Here is a 14,670-nt window from a genome sequence, read left to right as displayed (position 1 = left end):
CATTACAAGTGTTAAATTTATGAATGCCTTCAACGTCATCGAAAGTTAGCTTGATGTTGAAAAGTTTAAAAAAGTCCATTCCTAAAATGCAACGAGTTCCAAGCTCAGGGACAACTAAACATGGCAAAATTCTTGTTGTTTGATTGACTGTAAATGGAACGTCAACAAATCCATTGATTTGCATTGGTTCCCCACTGGCAGTTGAAATTTTGATGTCTTTGTCCAGATCTTGAATTTGCAAAAAGCTGGTTAAATTTCCAAAGTGTTCTCCAACCAATGACACATTACTTCCACTGTCCAATAACACAGCGCAACATTTTTTTGTCTCAAGAGCAAACTTATGTGTCTCCGAAGGATTTTGGGCCGCTGAATCCGAATCCGGGCTCAGATTTGCTCCAACACGTCACAATTTTGAGCTATACCTCAATTTATGGGGCAAAATATGCGATTTTGGGCTTTTTTGACTGCAAGCCATTAAGTAAGGAAATATTTTATTTAAGCAATCAAAAGGTTAATTGGTCAAATAACATCTAAATTAACGACTCATGCAAAATATTTCGTTTTACCTAATCAAATTTGATAGATTTAAGCATTTTATGTTAGTATGAAAACTTGCATACAACTTGTGGAGGGTGACTTGTATGGGAAATATCGTACCTAACATAAATCGCTTAAAACTATCAAATTTGATTTGGTAAAACGAAATATTTTGCATGAGTCGTTAATTTAGATGTTAATTGAACAATTAACCTTTTGATTGCCTAAAAAAAATATTTCCTTGCTTAATGGCTTGCAGTCAAAAAAGCCCAAAATCGCATATTTTGCCCCATAAATTGAGGTATAGCTCAAAATTGTGACGTGTTACAGCAAATCTGAGCCCGGATTCGGATTCAGCGGCCCAAAATCCTTCGGAGACACATAAGTTTGCTCTTGAGACAGACAAAAAGTTAATTTTTGTTACGCTGTGTAATCCTTGTAATTGAAATCCCAAAACGCTAAATTTCAAAAAATATCTGGCATCATTTTCCAAATTTACAAAAATGGTTTCAATTTGATGAAAATAACCAGCAAAGTTGTATGGCTCATCATGTTCATGTTTCTCAATGGTACAATCTGTATTGTTTTGAAATTCCGAAATAATTTGTTGAAATGATTTAGCGGTTTGTGTGTTCTGACTCGAACCTGGAGGAATTTCTGAGGTTGGGAAAATCACCTCCTTTAATTTCCCCTTCTCTGGTTTTTTGCCTCACAAAATGGACATTCCTCGTAATGAAACTCAGGAAGACCACATATGCAGCAAAATACATTGCGCCTTGAAAAACATTTTGTAAAATGATGACCAAATCTTCTACAGTTGAAGCAAACTCGTCGATCAGGAACTCTGTAATGCCTCAGAATATCATCTAAGGACAATTCCCTCCATCCACAATCTGGCTGATATTCCTGTTGAAAGTTTTGGTTACTGTTGTAGTTGGGATTGTTTCTTGGTCTATTGTTCGGTGGGTTTGAATTTTGCTGTGAGCTGTTTTGATTGTTTCTACTATTGCTTTGACTAGGTTGCTGAATTCGCTGTTGAGTATTGTGACTATTGTTGGTTGCTGGGGGCCTGACATTGGAATTGTTGGGATTATTATTGAAATTTACTTCATTAATTTTTTGGTTTTCAAATGAAAGCACAAATTTGTTCATAATCGATTCATTATTATTATCAATCCGAGTGCACAGTTGTTCTAAAGTGTGCAAATCCTTGACGTCTACTAAGGCCAGTCGGTCTCGGTAGATGGGCCTCATTGTGTGCCACATTATATCAAATTTGTCTTCTTCAGACATTGGAGTAGTTCTGCACAAAAAGAACTGCTCCATTCGAACTAAAAAGTTCGAAAATAGTTCAGATTTAGCTTGGAACATTGAAAATGAACGCACTTTCACGTAATGATCAATGTTACTCGGCAAAAATTGGTGTCTCAAGGCCTGGATGAAGTAATCCCAAGTTTTGTTGCGTAAGGTCGGCCATTTAGCAACAAACCAATCTTGGGCAGGTCCAACTAATAGAAAATGGGCTGATTCAAAAAGTTCTTCTTTTGACATCTTTTCAGAATGTGCAAAGAATTCCACTCTTCGAAGAAAAAGATTCAATCCAATTCCATTGTCATTTCCGGCATATTTGATTGGCCATTGCGAAACTGGCAGTGATTTCCTACTATTCGGAGTACTATTTGGAAGGTTGAAAAATAAGGGATTATTTGACAATGCAGGATTTGAAAACTGAGATTTTATGTTGAATCCCGGTGGAAGAAATTGAACCGAATCATTTTCATCCTCGATTAGTACCACATTAGGATCGAAATTTAAATCCAAATCAGGAGCACCATTTTGCATTTGGTTAACCGATGATTTATCGGTGGAGATCTTTTTCTTAGTACCCGTGTACTTTTCAAGCGATCTCATTTGTTCGCGATTAGTAACAACATTTTCACCGTGATTTACGTTTTCGCGTGGAATTACCGGCGGCGGCGGCGGAGGAGGAATCGTTTGCCTCTCAGGTTCAACATTATTCTTGCGCGCGCGGTTATCACGTTCATTTTCTATTACCGAATCAGTAGTTTGTCTCGCTTTTTGCTCGTAAACCTCATTCAATCTGTCCCGAAATGTGGGAGAGATTGTGAGCCTTCGTATTTCACGCTGACTCATTTTGCTAATGCTCATCACCGGACTGAATTCTTCCTCAAAATCAACTAAATTATTCGGAATATCTTCACTGTCTACGCTCTGCGCCATTAGTGTCCTTTCACTTTACTTGCACTTTTCTTCTCTTTAATAACCGATTCGATTAATCCTCGAATGATTTTTAATCGATTACTTCTTATCTGCGATACGATTACTTTTGATTCACTATATGATTACGTTTGAGATCGGCCAATCTATTCACTATCCTAAAACAACTGTGTGTGTATAAAAATGTGAAAAAATGAAAGGAAGTTCAGTGAAATATATATGGAATTCAGTACGTAATGCAATAATCTAATGTTTGATTAAATCTGTTTAAATTCAGCTTATTTCAATATTAATTCATTTAGTAGATAATTCAATTCATTGTGCTAAAACTATTATTCTATTTACATATGTACAACTTCTTGCCAAAAGTTCAAAAAGATTGCAAGAATTCATTTTCTAATTTCTCCAAAATGACGATTTCAGAAATTCAATATAAAATTCAAAATGGACTTAATCTAAAGAAATCTAAAAAAACTATTATATACATATTTACAAAAGCCATCCACCATTGCATGTGAAAATTCAAAAGTTGCTTTATCATCAGCGAATGACTCCATGATAGAAAAACTTCGTCAAAATTGGTAATCCACTGTACAGTTACATTTACGTTGGGCGCCATTTGTCACCTTCCCCAAAGAAGGTCGCATGAGACGGAGACAAATTAGGTAAAAGAGGGGCTGGTGGTACTGGTTCCCTATTCTCATGTACCTTACCCAGCCTAAAATTGGTTCGAATCCAGTGGAACCACTCATGAAGAGGAATCGAATTCATCCATAGTTAAATAAAAGCATAAATTTTACATGCAAATGAAATAAATGGTGTATTTTAGTACTTACGTTTTAATTCCAGCTTAACCTACGTCTACCTAATGTGATTAGTGTGTGTGGGTGTCAATGTAGAGTGTATCCCGCGACGACTCCTGCGTGACACTTCCGCCTGGACAGAAATTGGCTCACCGGTGACATGCCGGCTACTCCAGGGCTGGTAGGCCATACCGACATCGCGCCAGGATTCTACTCGTTCTGCTACCTCATGCTTGGTCGTGAACGAAAGGCCTATTAAAAATGGATATGATGGGGGCCTTAAGATCGTTCCTCTTCTCACATTTGGGAATTGCTTCAGGCGTTCACTCTTACCGATCTCATTGTAATAATTCCACTACTCCATTATTGCACTATGGAGCTATTTGCAAAAAAAAATCGTGGATCGTAATGGCGCAATGGCTGAATAATAATAAAAAAAGTAGGCAATCAAAGCTATTTTTCAAATAAACACTGCACTGTTACCATGCCATAGGCCAGCCAGAACTATTTTGTATCCACTTTACACTCTACCGTCGTTTGCGCACTTAATAAGAATTGTTCTATGGGTCAGCCTAATTGTCGAAATACCGCGATCTTCAACACGCGTTCTGCCTGCTTTGCAGTTAACCGGGAACTGATGATCCACTTCGATCAAATGATAAAGCTTGCGGCGCTGATGTGTGTTGATGGCACTCTTACATCGAGGTCAAGTGGTTATATGAGCAAACGGTCAGTAGAGAGTGAGATCCTATGTTGATGGCACTCTTACATCGAGGTCAAGTGGTTATATGAGCAAACGGTCAGTAGAGAGTGAGATCCTATTTCTAGTAGAGAAGAGCAGTAGCAACTGAGGGTTCCTGATACACAATTATCATATTTGGTGAGGAATGTTGGCGGCAGCTACGTGGATGTTGTGTTCTGTTGTGCTGTTGTAGGTGTGGTGTATTTTACATGGTAAGAAGAACCTATGCTTCTATTTATTACGGCTAGAGTGTGAGCAACATTGAAGCTCTCGCGAGGCCGTTGGTTATGAGAAGGTTACAAGCTTCTGGAAAAAGTACTGAATTCCCAAAAATAAACCTTAGAGTGATTTCTGAAAGAATCTCTGAATGTTAAAGAAAAAAAAATATTCCTAGAAATGCATCTTCTGAAGAAACGTTAGGAGGAAACCCTGGAGAAATTCATAGAACAATTTTCAGAAAAAAAAAATCCAAACAAAAACTCCTGGCAAAAAACCTGGCAAATATTTCTGAAGGCATTCCTTCAGAAATGTCTGAAGAAACACATGAGCATGAGGAATACACGCATAAACTTATGTAGCAATGCTTGAGAAATTTTCCTTTACAATCTTTTAAGGAATACCTGGAGCAATTTCGGAAGGAATGTCTGAGAAAACCCGTGGACTAGTTTCAAGATGAATCTTTTGAGAAGGGAATCCCTGACGCAACTCCTATATAGGTACTGTTTTCGCACATAAGAGCGTCTGTGGTAGGAGTCGGAATCTGTCGGACACTGAACGATCATAATCGCGGTGATGATGAGCACTGATAAGGCAATGGATACATAATGTTCTGAACGCTACAACATTTATTTGACGGTAAAACTGATACACTAATTCTTCTGTATGAACTACTGGATTTATTGGAACTTAGCTACACTGATAGATTATATTTCTGACGGACTAGGACTGGGCACTGTACAACAAACTGGATAACTTCTAAACGGTTATATTGGTGAACTGATCAACGGTTATACTGTTATTAACTGGAATGGAGTACGATAATGTCTTATATACGATAACACTGAATGATAACTAGTATTGGCTAATTGTCTACAGATGATTACTAAAGCCTATTATGGTAAGGTCGATCACCTTTTACTGGAAGATAGTTCTACATTATGGTCGTATTTGGCGGGAAAATACTATGAGATCGTGAGTGCAACTCATTTGAGTGCAATTGCGTTACGGATGCATTACAGTCTGGTTAATATAATCCGAGCTTATCGTTTCTGACTACAAATATGCGTAAACATACCGCCCCCCTTGGAAGACGTACGGTTAAGTCTTTCAACAAGATCTGTATACCTATCTAATGACTAGGATGATTCTTCTCACAAATGGAACTGTATGATACAAATGACGGGTTAGTTACTGAATATTTGTCTTCATGCGACCAATATGACCTTACTTCGCTGAGATGCACTGTAGACCTTGTTGAATCGTTGACGATGTGCTCTGCGTTGCGGAAGCCGTTCTTGATATGCTTCGTCACTGGATAATGGTACTGGATACCGTCTGATATGATGACTGGACGTTCTTCCTGGTAACGTGCACTCAGCTTGGACTGCGACGAGCGTTGCATCTTGCTGCTGGTCTGATGACAAACTTCTTGGATCCTGAGTGCCATCCGACTTGGATTCGATGGATAGCTGATGATGGATGACGTCACGGATGTCCTCGGATTCTTTTTCGATGGAATGGGTTTGGTTGACTGCGGATGGCTGGCTCGCTGTTCCAGTCTCGTCAACGTCCTCGAACTGGGGTCTGTAAGCGTCAAACGACTTTAGAATGCTACGGAATAACCCAATATGTAAACTGGAACACTGATACTTATCTGTGTCCCGGAGCGGGTGCTCCGGGAGGACGTGACGACGCGTTTGTGCTGGAACCGCCATGCGTCGAACTTATTGGACGGATTGATCAGCTGTCCTCCTACTCGTCGTGGTTGAGAACTGCTGTTTTCCTATTGCCAATGGTACAGATGGTTTGCCATGTTGTTTTGGTGATTAATGCATTTGGCGAAACTGTCCGGCAACCGGATTCATCCTTCGGTAGCGCCGGAATGGTGGACTCGAATCCTCAATTGCCCCTGGTTGGCAATCTCTGCGACTGGAGCACTAAAGCATGATTCGATTCCTCTTCGTATATGGACTGAGGCGGCCGTGCGAATGTCTTATCGCATGCCGTCGGGATGAAAGGGATTAACTGTTGAACACTGAACATTCCCAAAGTTCACCTGCACCGCGCACTGCCGCTCCGGCTAGGCCAGTACAGGTAAGGGTTTCCTAGGAATAATATGAGAGGGTGCTTTTTAAACCGAAAAACAATGCAATAAAACGACTTGCCTGGAAACGGAGGCCGGTTGGCCCCCGTCTACGTCCCTTGACGTGACCGATGATGTTTCGATGAGGATGACCTTTCTCCAAACGACTGACAGAATGGTTGAAGACTGATGAGTTTCCACTGAATTCGGACCTGAACTCCGATGTCAACTGAAATTCCGCTACTGGCTTTGGGTCTACACTGGTTAATGTCCTAGGCGAATACTGCATTCCTCCTAGGTTCACAGGAACATGGTTGAGCACTGATAACTGGCTGATCTTCGACGAAAGTAGGCACTGTAGCCTTGACACTGGCACGATACACCGGTTGCGCTCCTTTGGATATCCAACTAGCTTCTAGCGTCCTCCGTTGAGGTACTAGCTGGACCGACTGTACTTCACCGTTGTGAAGTGATGATCTCCCTAGCCGGGCAGATCCGAACCCCATTCCTACGAGCGCTAGAAATGGGGAGCTTGCTACGCTAGCAAGCTGACAGACCAACGCGATTGCTCCTTGTTGCAATGCGCTGGGTCCACTCTCGTCGAGTGAACAAATGTTTTTTTATCGTGCCGTCCTCATGCCCCAGCGACATCATTCGCTGGACTGTTGGCAAGCTGCTCATGAGGCACCAACGGACCTTTAACCGCTGGCTTGGAATGTCGACCCTGTGTGGCCAACATGTCAAAGATACCAGAAGCGCGGCTGCGCTCCTCCGATGCTGTTTCCTCCAACGAACCCAGTTTCGTTAAACTGCATAACCGTGGAATGACTGACTGATTGCAGAAACAGATGAAGCAGTCCGTTTGACCTTCATCTGACATCTAGTAGCGGAATAACTGAATGGGTGATGCAAACAGGTCCAGCTTCGCCACCGTCCTCCATGGCGACACGAACTGAAGTTATTACGACGGGCATCAGATTGTGACGACAACACAAAATGATAATTGGAATCATGATACTTAACTGTGTCCCGGAGCGGGTGCTCCGGGAGGACGTGGCATCGCAGGTTTGCTGGAACCTCCAAAGTTGATGGACTCCTCAGTAGGATGACTCGGATGCACAAGGTGTCTTCGGATACAGGAACAGAAAGTCTTTTTTCGTTCCAGATGGTAAACAGTCGATCCCGACACGAACTGTTTTACAGGCACATTCGGTGAGCTCTCTCCACGCACCGCAATAAATTAGCTTACTATGGGGGAACTGATTCGGTGGCTTGGCGAAATTCCACCACAAATGGTAAACACTGTCTTTTCTTGCCCGAAACACTTCTCTTGAACGGACGACGGTACATTTTGGCACAGGTAACCAACAACTTGCACTGACGGAACGGCAAACGGAATGGTTTACGATGAAATCAGATAAACTGCACCACAAATTTCGCAAATTTCTTCATCGTTGTTGCATTGCCGCGAAATGATAACAACAAACTGCTGACTCTTCCTTCATCACGCACACTACATTGCGCGACAGTTTTCGCCCGGTTACCAACGGCGCATGGTTGTATTCGCACTGTGAGACTGTGAGTTACTCCGTCTACCACGGAGATGCGTTCTTCTCTCAACAGGGGTCCGCATAACAGATTTGGCACAACAGTTTTTTTTTACAAATGGATAGTGTTGCACAGATAAAAGGACTTTACAACATTTCTCAAAATGGATGGACAGAATTAACACTTTCACACGTGAAGTTTTACGATGGAGTTTCAATGGACTATATTTCGGCACTTTTATCTTCACGCCATTGCGGTGGATTGCACTGGATGGGTTCCGTGTATGATGATTTTCGCCGCGATTTCTTCATCGCATACACTGACTGTCTGGTTACGGATGTAGTGACCAATACATGCGTTTTGTTGTCACTACTGTTTGGTTTCTTCGACTCCTTTATGGGAGTTTTATGGCGGCAATACGATTTCACAGAGAGTATATTTTTGCACCGTTTTAATGATCGTAAACGGGCATTACGGAGGTTTCACTCGCGACGACGACTGCTCTGAGGTCCGACTTCGAAACCGACAATCCGGTTCGAAGGACCAATTTTATGTTTTCGCACATAAGAGCGTCTGTGGTAGGAGTCGGAATCTGTCGGACACTGAACGATCATAATCGCGGTGATGATGAGCACTGATTGGTGAAAAAATATCTAGTGCTAGTTCTGGAATTATCCCTAGAGGTTTTCCTGAAGAAAGTTCTGAATGGGTTTCTGAATGTGTCAGAACCTAAGAAATGGTAGTGTATACGTGGAAAATAACGTAAGGTATAGATTATGTGTTGATTATTCTGAAGATACGGCACAGTTCACTCGTTGTCTTAGCTTGTCGGCGTGATATGATTGATTTTCACTTCGAATGAGTGTAATCAGTTTCGTACCTTTTAATTCCGCCCTATGTTGCTTATCCTTCGACAGATACGCGTATTTCGACTACCACTTGTAATCTTCCTCAGTATCAGTTATCCACTGAAGAAGTCAGTGGATCGAAAAACGCATATCTGTCAAAGGATAAGCAACATAGGGCGAAATTAAAAGGTACGAAACTGATTACACTCATTCGAAGTGAAAATCAATCATATCACGCCGACAAGGTATTCTGCTTAGAGGGTTCGAAAAGTCGGTACAAGATGATTTTCACTGTTTCTAGTTCTAACGACGTATATGAATAATTAAATATACTGGGGGTGGAAAAAATGTTTGGGGTGAGAAACTTTTTTTTTCTCTCGCAAAAGCAAAATTTTTAGAATGCATCAAAATTTCTCAAATTATACTGTTTTTCAACCTATTATATGTGCATCATTAGTACAAATTTAAGCTCGATTAGTTTATCTTTCGAGAAGCTATAACCGCTCTCGTAAAACACTACATTTTAAACAACTAATTTTGGAACTGTCACAACCAGTGAATCGTATTGAATGAATTTTGAGCGATTATCAACAATATATTAATGCTTCACAAGTTATTATAACAAAGGTACTTTTTTGCAAGTTGAATAAGTTATGATGGATTGACACTTTTTGAATCTTTCTCGAATAAAGGGTATTTTTTTGCATCAATGTCAATAAATTTTAGTTTTGATATCAAAAGATTTTATACTTCTGTTCTCAAGAAGTGCGAGTGGAAAATCCGGGTTCAGAATCGCGCTACAATATTCGTTGGTCAGTCGGTTTTCTCGGTAGAGCCATGCAAGCGCGAGTGTGGAATGCGGAATCAGATTAACATGAGAAATTTCGAATGGCAGACAATTTTCAGGTAAGAGTGATGGGGGTGCGAGTGGAAAATCCGGGTTCAGAATCGCGCTACAATATTCGTTGGTCAGTCGGTTTTCTCGATAGGGCGATGGAAGTGCGAGTGAAAAATCCGGGTTCAGAATCGCGCTACAATATTCGTTGGTCAGTCGGTTTCCTCGATAGGGCGATGGAAGTGCGAGTGAAAAATCCGGGTTCAGAATCGCGCTACAATATTCGTTGGTCAGTCGGTTTTCTCGATAGGGCGATGGAAGTGCGAGTGGAAAATCCGGGTTCAGAATCGCGCTACAATATTCGTTGGTCAGTCGGTTTTCTCGGTAGGGCGGTGGAAGTGCGAGTGAAAAATCCGGGATCAGATTCTGATCATCAGAATCGCGCTACAATATTCGTTGGTCAGTCGGTTCCCACGGTAGGGCGATGGAAACGCGAGCACGAAATCCGGGATCAGTGGTCATCGTGATCAAATAAATCATAATCGTGATGAAGACCGCGACGTGTATTTCCATATAACTAGTGGATCATATCACCTAACAGAGGTGGCTCCTAGATCCACACCTTACCCTACCCTACTAACCACCATTCCTTCCCGTGACAACTGTGGAGATGCTGTGGATTCCACGGTTTCTAGTAGCAACGGATGTCGAACTAACATTCCTTCCCTTTCCTGATGACCGTAAGGACGTGGCCAGCGCCGTTATTGACTTTAAATAGCTGAACTCTCGAATTGTGCACATTGAGAATGGTTAGCTAGTCCCAAGCTTTCACATTCATTGGCTCTCTGTGCAACTTCGATTGTTCTGGTCAATCACGGAGTAGCAACTACGATGTGTACGGTTATCTTTGCTTTGCTTTGCTTTGCAAAAGATTTTATACTTCTGTTCTCAAGTTTTCTATTAGGCATCGTACACAAATTAACGTAACGCTATAGGGGGAGGGGGGAGTCCAGCGTAGCGTTACGACCCATACAAAATTTTTCGGGCTTCCATACAAAAAGCGTTACGAAGGAGGGGGGAAGTGGTCTGAAATGGCCACGTAATTTGTGTACCATGCCTTATAAGATATATTAGAGCCTATTTGGATTAAAGAAAGAACACATTTAGTAATTTTGGTGTAGTATTGTAAATTTGACTTATTTTCCTCTTATGAGTGAAAATGTCAAACCGGTATAACTTTATTCGTAGTGAGAAAATATTACACGTCGTATCAAGTACCAATATATTGTTGATAAACGTTTTAAAATTTCATTCAATTCGGTTATCTGGTTTCCGAGATATGACAGTCAGGAATTGTCGGCATGCACAGTGCGGTGCGAAAGAAAAACCTGTGCTTCACACAATCTCAAGTGCTGGTTTACCGCTTTTGCCGAGAGACAGAGACATGTGAAGGAGAGTATTCGTAACTGTGCGAGAGACAAATCGCAGCACTAGCTCTACAGAGAGAGTGCTTGACACTGTGCTGTCACAGTGCATTTGTTTGGCACTTTCAATATACAGGAAAAAAACACTATTTAAATTAATTAGATTTTGTGTTTTCGGCAAAGTAGTTAACTAGTTAGGCTTATCGAGGACTTACAAGCGATGGATTGTTTAAAGCAAAATTTCATCAATTTTACGTAAATTCAAACACAGTGCCAATCACAGAGACAAGCAAGCACAGCGATAGTGCTTACGACAGAGTGCGAGAGACAGAAGACCTCCAGTGCACGGCAAAGAAAGGGTGCAACACACAACTGGTTGCACGTACTCGCCTCCCCGCTTCTGCTGTCTCGTAGCAGCGTGCAAAGAGTTTTGAGTCGCACCTTATCCCTGATGACAGTACAAAAAATAGTTGCCCAAAAAATAGTGGTTTAACAGAATGATTCTAGCTTCGCGAAAGATTAGCCAATCGAGCTCAAATTTGTACCAATGATGCGCATATAATAGGTTGACAAACAGTCAAAATTTTAGATTTTTTGATGCACTTCACGAAAAGTTACAGCTTGTTGAAATTTCTATTGAGAGAAAAAAAAATATTGTACATGAATTATAAATGCGAAGAAGAGGGAAAATAGATAGAAAGATACAAGAAAGACGACAGAAACAGGTCAGGGTTTAAAGTTAGGACACTTTGCATAAGAGTCAGAAGTGGTAGCTACTAAACTACAACACCCGTTGGATAGTTTCGATGAAACTAATTCATAAAATAGAAAATAATATAGGTAATGAAGGTAAAATATAAGTAGAAAGGTAAAGATTACAAATCGAAAGGTGGATAGATTTGCAAGACAGCAGAAACATTTTTTCTAGAAGTTAAACGTTTATTGAAAAACGCCTTTAAATATTTTATCAGAAATAATTCGAGGAGTTCATCAGCGAACTACTGTAGTATTCGCTTGGAGTGCCTCCAGGGATTCCAGAAAATTCTCCAAACATGTTATCAAAGATTTTTGCATGAAAACTTCCAAAGAATTTATTTGATAAAGGGCGGAGTGGTTTCTGCATGAATTGTTGTTGCTTATCTAGAATAACCTGCAAGATTTTTGTTTTCAATTCGTCCTATGATTTCTTCAAGAAAACCTTAAGGGATTTTATTTGTTTATTGTTCACTATCTTCGTCATGAACGCAGAGATTGCTTTATTAAACTAGGTTCCTAAATCTATTCTAAAACTCTATTTTAGACACATTAAAAATGAAATCTGCACTAACTATATTAAAAGCTTTCAAACACGCGCAAAAAGGACTATTTTTAACAAAGTTGGTTCTATGTAGCGGGATTGCAAAAAGTGTTGAGCTACGAAATCGACGTGTTACAATTGAGGAGATTAAAGACGAACAATCGCTGAAGTTTAACTCTTCTCGCCGCCAAGGATTCTAAATTGATGAGTTGGCAACGGTCTGGATAACTTGGAAGGTTGGTTGGATCCGACCATGGAAGGTGCCGCAATGCAAACCGCAAGAATCTACGTTGTAGACGCTCAATCCTTAACGTTTGCGCTACATGGAACGGTGTCCAAACTGGAGCAGCATACTCCAAACAGGCCCGGATTAAGGATTGTGGGGGCCCGGGGCCCAAGCGGATGTGGAGGCCCCTAGGAGAGATGACCAAACATGTTTTTTCTTATTTTCGAACAGTACTTGAGCAATATGAAAAATAAAGCTAATGTTAGCAACCAAAAATGGTTTTTGTGGGGGCCCCTAAAATGTGGGGGCCCGGCCCCCCCGGCCCCCCTTAGATCCGGCCCTGTCCAAAATGCTCCGAACTAGTGCGTAGAACAGTGTTTTCTTTCTCTATAATATACCAATAGGGTGCCTGTACCAGTTATTGCACCACCTAAGAAAAACTATTTCTACAAAAATAAAAAGAAGACCGACGAATGTAAACAATAAGTCAAATGAATGATTAGTTTTCATACTTTACAGGAAAAATATAAAAACGGAGCTAAAACTGCTTTTAGTATTTATTACGGCGTGTGCCAATGATAGGAACCCTGTACCAGTTATGGACACATTTGTTAATTTGGGTTCCACTTCGCACTATTTACATGCATTCCTTATGGGAGTTGCCATAACTGGTACACTATGTCGAAATAGGGTGCAAGGAAGCCGAAAAGTTAAGGAAAATGATTTATTTCTACCATAATTTGAGCAAATTGTGAAGTTTGAATGATTGCAATCATCTTTTGTGATCGTGATCTGTTGTTCACGATTTTTTTCTTGTTGATTTGTATCTTTAAAGGTTGAAAATCAACTATGGCGAATTTGAGGTACTATAGCCATAACTGGTACACTGAGTGTAATCATTGAATAATCTTGCGGTTGTATGACTTAGCTTTAACGTAGCGATTAAAATTACGCCACAAACAAATTTTGAATGAGAACGATTCGAAACAAGTAGGGGAGAAGCTTCAGTTTTGGCCAGTCCGGAGTTTTAGTCATAGTGCGGTATTCAGCCTGCTGCGATCTAAACAGGCATAATAGTTATTTATGTGACGAGTTGCAAAAAGTTGATTTTTTCAGCACGAGTCGTACATTTATCCAACGAGGCTTGCCGAGTTGGATAAATACGAAGAGTGCTGAAAAAGTCGAGTTTTGCAACGAGTTCCATACAAAATTTTATGCAATGATTTTTTCATAATACAACTCATTTGAGTAGCATAATGTTCATAATGCAACTCAAATGAGTTGCATTATGAACATTATTCAACTATTTTTCATTATGCAACTCATTTCAGTTGCATTATGAACCGGTACGGAAAAGTTGGCCATTATGATACTGAAATGAGTAGTATAAAATAGAAATTATGACACTGAATTGCATAAATTTATTTTTTACTAGTAGATCCTAATATAATATGATGATTGCAGCTGTGAAAACCTTACATTTTGATTAAAAACTTGAAGAAAAAAATAATTTTCCTTAAATAATCAGCTCCCATATCCCTTTCGGGACGAACCAGCACAATCGTGCTGTTTTTCGACATTGGTTTTACGCATTTTTTCAATTGTTTTTTTCCTTAAAATATGTGATGTAAATATTTTTTTGATCGAGTTATTACTCTAACTTGTATTTCTGAGCCTCTGTGCTGTTCCGTCCCCAAGGCGGTCCAAGTTCCATCGGAAATTGCCTATTCTTAGGCGTTTTATGGTATAGAAGATTGATTTGAATTATTAAATCACTTCAAAGTGATAGTTTGTAAAAACTAAGCCGTATAACTTCATTTCAAGGAACACGATATCAGCTTGTACGAGTTTTTGAAAGAACTTCGAACAC

At 40.3% G+C, this 14,670-nt stretch overlaps 1 protein-coding gene across 1 annotated transcript in view; it reads right to left on the bottom strand.

Moving 5' to 3' along the window:
• LOC115255018 (uncharacterized) overlaps window positions 1–14,670 on the bottom strand; it is a gene marked incomplete at its 3' end in the record, with an annotated part of 65,918 nt that overhangs the window by 49,678 nt on the left and 1,570 nt on the right.

The sequence above is a fragment of the Aedes albopictus genome, chromosome 2 (genome assembly GCF_035046485.1).
Source record: "Aedes albopictus strain Foshan chromosome 2, AalbF5, whole genome shotgun sequence".
NCBI classification, from domain to species: Eukaryota; Metazoa; Arthropoda; class Insecta; order Diptera; family Culicidae; genus Aedes; species Aedes albopictus.
This window is presented reverse-complemented; position numbering and strand designations above follow the sequence as displayed.